Raw genomic sequence first — 4,944 nt, forward strand, 5'->3', positions numbered from 1 at the left:
TAGGAGTCAATAGGACATGTAGTTATCGTGTTTGTTGGAATTTTTTTTTTTTGCTTTGTAATTAGTATATTAAGGAGACAATACATTTCAATAATTGCTTAAATTCTGATACCCAGATTTAAGCATGTAAACATATGATGAGACAAAGCGATTCATCATAATTTGCTATGCTACCAACATTAATTACTTTGGAGCGTAAGTCAAATGGTTTAAAGTAATCCTGTAACATACCTAAATAATACCTTCCTATATTACCCATGCAAATTATTTCTCCATGTAAAGGTCTTTTCATTTTAATTTCTATGTTACCCAAGCTCTGAAGTCACTACTCGGGCTTATCATGGTCCACAGACAAGGAGGGGGCAAATAACCAGGGCTGGTCAAGATATATATGGAGATACACACACACACACACACACACACACACACACACACATATGGATGGCACAGCAGAAGGAAACACAATTCTGGAAGTGCAAACCTTCAAGAAGCAGCATCATTATGATAAGCCCCTCCTACAGAAAGGTATCATTTTTATCACTGATCCCACAGGACAAATTATTTATTATGCCAACTTCAAGTAACAATTGAGGCAATAGGATAAATGCAGAGGCACTACAATGAATCCCACTTAACACAAAGAACTATACAGACCAAAACTTCTGTACAAATTTTTTTTCCTCATTGCCAGTTAAATACAGAGTTTTACTTTCATAGCTTAACAATGAAGACTCATACACTGAAGCCAATACATATACCTAGCATTTCAGTCTAAGCTTGTCCACGTACATAGCTGAAGTCAATTACAAGGTTTGGCCTAGAAATGCTAGGGGAACTTCTTCGTAAAGTAGTTTTTACAGGTATTAAACTTCATCTTGCACACCGAAGTCATCATACATAAAGGATAAAGTCAGAGCTTTTATATTTGAATTTATTCTTCATTTAACTTTTTAAAGCACTACTATAGTTGAATATTAAACAAAACAAGAGCAAGTAGTGAGCATATTATGATTATAGTCCTTCACTCATTTACTACTGCACATAAAATGCCACCAGTGAGTGCTATTCACTGGCCCATTAAGAGGTCTGACACTGAACACCACCTCTGGGATGATGTTCATCATCCTCATATGCTTCTCCATTGTAATGGCGCCATCTTTCCTGATTTGGATCAAAGTCCACCAGTTCTACTCGATCCATCTCATCAGTCTCTTCCACTTCCTTCCTCTCAGGTAGGAGTTTTTCCAGCAAAGACAGTTTATCAGGAGAGAGAAAGTCATTCTCAGGAAAGTTTACCTTGAATTCAATGATTAGGCGTCCCTTTTCATATGGTCTTCGATAAATTGGCATGCCTTCATTTATTACACACTTGATATCTCCATGCTTGACAATCTAACCTGGATGAGAGGTGATGACTATGGTTCAGTTGTCAAGAGTAGATATTGGCTTCTGGAAGCCACACAGTGCTTCAACCAGCTGTATGCTGTACCCTTTCATACACATGAAAGGGTCTTCTCCTCATCTAGTAAAAATAGCAAGGTCCTTCAGATCTAACACAATGATAATATCTTCTGGCTCCAGTCCTGATTCTTGGTTTCCTTCACCATGGAATGTTATCTTCTGGCCATATTTCATGCCTTTGTCAATATGAACTTTTAGAATCTTCTCTCGTACTATCTTCCTTCCCTTGCAGCTTTTATCTTTAGGACTGATCTGCTCCCCATGGCCCTGGAACTCCACGCACACAGACTGAATTTGCTGAACCTTTCCAGGTCCTATCTGATGAATTCTTATTTGCATTGCAGTACCTCAGCAATTGAGACAGTACTCTACTGCTCCTTTCTTACCTCCTCTATCTTCTCATTTGTCACAAATCACATTCTTTTGCAGAGCTAGTTTTCTTTTTACACCATTATATAAGTTTTCTAGTGTTACTGAGAGCTGGTGTACAACATTTTTACCTCTCCTTTCTCTCTGCATCCTTCCTCCTCCTCCAAAAACACATATCAAAGATGTCCATGGGGGAGCCAAAACCGCCACCTGCTCCATCCTCTTTAATTGTCTGTTCTCCCCCTTTGTCATATAATTCCCTTTTCTTTGCATCAGAGAGAACTTCATATGCTTGAGAAATCTGTTTAAACTTCTCTCCTTCATTTGGATTCTTATCAGGATGGTACTTCAAGGCCAGTTTCCTATAAGCCTTTTTCAATTCTTCCTTAGTAGCATTGGGTTTGATCCCCAAAACATCACAGTAAGTGGTTTCTTTCACCATCTTCTGCCGGTGAGTGGGCTGAGGCTGGTGTGTGAGGGAGTGGTAAGGAGCTCAGAGCTGTGTGCAGCTCAGCAGCTACCATAACTCTGCCTCTCACAGAGCATTCTGGAAAGTTCCCAGATATATGTGTGTGTGTGTGTGTGTGTGTGTGTGTGTATATATATATATTTTTTTTTTTTTTTTGACAGAGTCTTCCTCTGTCGCCCAGGCTGGAGTGCAGTGGAACAATCACAGCTCACTGCAGCCTCAACCTCCCGGGCTCAAGAGATCCTGCCACCTCAGCCCCACAAGTAGCTGGGATTACAGGCGCAGGCCACTATGCCTGGCTACTTTTTAATGTTTTTTTGAGATGAGGTCTCCCTATATTGCCCAGGCTGGTCTCAAACTTCTGAGCTCAAGTGATCCACCAGCCTCGGCCTCCCAAAGTGTTGGGATTACAGGCATGAGCCACTGTGCAAGGGCGGACATGTAGATTTTTGAGTGACCGCCCATTATGCCACTCATTCTTAGTTACTCAGGGGGCATAAGACCATTGGTAGCAATCCTTCCCTCTTGCAGACAGTGGAGAAGCCTCCCCTGACTACTACTTCTCCTCCCCGATGGCCTTTGGGGAACTCCTTTCCTGATGTGAGTCTCCAGTTTGGGTAATCAGTCACTGTCACTCATTTGGTTCCATCCAGTTCCAATGAATTGGAGTGTACATGGGGGAAGCTCCTCCAGTTCTGGGGGAGTGGGGGCAGGAAAAGAGGTCCTAACTAAAGACTAGCCTCAGAGTGGGATATCTATGAGACAGCTAATAGTATTCCACACTACCAATATTGACATTCTCTTAGCATTCCTGCATTGGATTATTATGCTAATAGAATCTCTGTCCCTTTGCCTACCTCGATTTATAGTAACAAACCCCCTTCTTATTGTGATAGTTTGAATTTTTGCCAGGTCCTGGTTGAGGAAATTCTGAGAAAAGAGATATATTTCTCTCTTCAAATTAGTGGAAGTGTGATGTGCTCTGCATGGTGATGGTTGGGACACTCCTTGTTTCTCAGGGTTCTTTTTGTCCTAATACTTTGCATTCCTTTGTTTGACATGTATTTCTTTTTTCCTGACCTCTTCACATCTCAACTTAGATGACTAATAGGCATCTCAAACTTAACAGATTCCACACAAAATTCATGATGTTCCCAGTCCCCTATCCTGTGCCTCTCCCATTCTTTCCCATCTCAATAGCTGTCATCCTGATTCACTTTGTTGCTCAGGCCAAAACACTTGGAATCATCCTTGACCCTCTCTCGTACTCCATGTCCAATCCACCAGCATAGTCTGTTAGCTTTAATTGGCTTTATCTTTAGAATATATACTGAATCCGCATACTTTTCACTGCCTCCATTGCTCCCATCTTAGTTGACACCACCATCATCTCTCACATAAACTAATGCAGTAGTTTCTCAGCAGGGCACAGTGGCTCATGCCTGCAATCCCAGCACTTTGGGAGGCCGAGGTGGGAGGATTGCTTGAGGCCAGGAATTTGAGAACAGCCAGGCCAACATGGCAAAACCCTGTCTCTACTAAAAATACAAAAATTACCTGGGCATGGTAGCATGCTCCTGTGATCCCAGCTACTTGGGAGGCTGAGGCACAAGAATCGTTTGAACCTGGGAGGCAGAGGTTGCAGTGAACTGAGACCGTGCCACTGCACTCCAGCATGGGTGACAGAGTAAGACTCTGTTAAAAAAAAAAAAAAAAAAACAATAACAAACAACACCACCAAAAAATACCTAATGTAGTAGTCTCCTCTGTGGTATTCCTGCTTCCACTCATTCCCTATGGTCCATTCTCTACACAGAAGCCAGAGGGAGGCTTTTAAAAGGTAAAGCTGGTCCTGTCAACCCCCAGATCAAAACATTCTAATGGCTTTCCATCACAGTTAGAAAAAAATACAAAGTTCTGAGCCCAACCTTCAAGGCCTTCCACAATTTGGCCCTTGGCTACCTCTCTGGCCTAGTATCCCACCATTCTTCCTTTGCTCACCTCATTTTACTGGCATTTCTTGCTTTTTCAGACATGTCAAGCAGTTCTAGGCCTTTGCACTCTCTGTCGCTTTAGCCTATAATGTTTTCTCCTCAAATACACACATGACTCACATCCTCACTTCATTCAGATCTGTGCCCTCTGCAGAAGGCCTTCCTAGACCATACTGCCTAAAACAGCAACCCCACCCCATTACTTTTTATCTTATTTACCTGCTCTATTTTTTTTTATAACAGTCATGAGATTATACTATACATGTAATTATTTGTTTGCAATCTATTTCAAGCTTCGTATAGACAAAAATGTTGCCTATTTTATTCATTTCTATATTCTCAGCTCCTAGAACAGTGTTTGGCACATCACAAGAACTCAACAAATATTTGTTAAATGAACAAATGATATATGAATAGGGCCCAACATGGAAGCCTAAATTGTACTCTCCCAAAGATTCATATTCATCTTGTGTGTATGTGGATGGAGGGTCTAGGAGGCAGGTCCACTAGGGAATTATTTGTTTGGGAGCCTAAGGGGCCTCTCAGGAAAGACACATCCTAATGGAAGAAAGAATAGACATATAAGGGGGGTCTTCCTAAACCTCAGGATTGAAGGAGAGAGAAAATTTCCCATACAGCTCTCATGTTGTA

General features: G+C 41.5%; 1 pseudogene; it reads right to left on the reverse strand.

The window, feature by feature from the left end:
• Positions 1-1,031: 1,031 nt before the first annotated feature.
• Positions 1,032-2,272, reverse strand: LOC126946681 (dnaJ homolog subfamily A member 1-like; annotated as a pseudogene).
• Positions 2,273-4,944: the final 2,672 nt, after the last annotated feature.

The sequence above is a fragment of the Macaca thibetana genome, chromosome X (genome assembly GCF_024542745.1).
Source record: "Macaca thibetana thibetana isolate TM-01 chromosome X, ASM2454274v1, whole genome shotgun sequence".
In the NCBI taxonomy this organism is placed as follows: Eukaryota; Metazoa; Chordata; class Mammalia; order Primates; family Cercopithecidae; genus Macaca; species Macaca thibetana.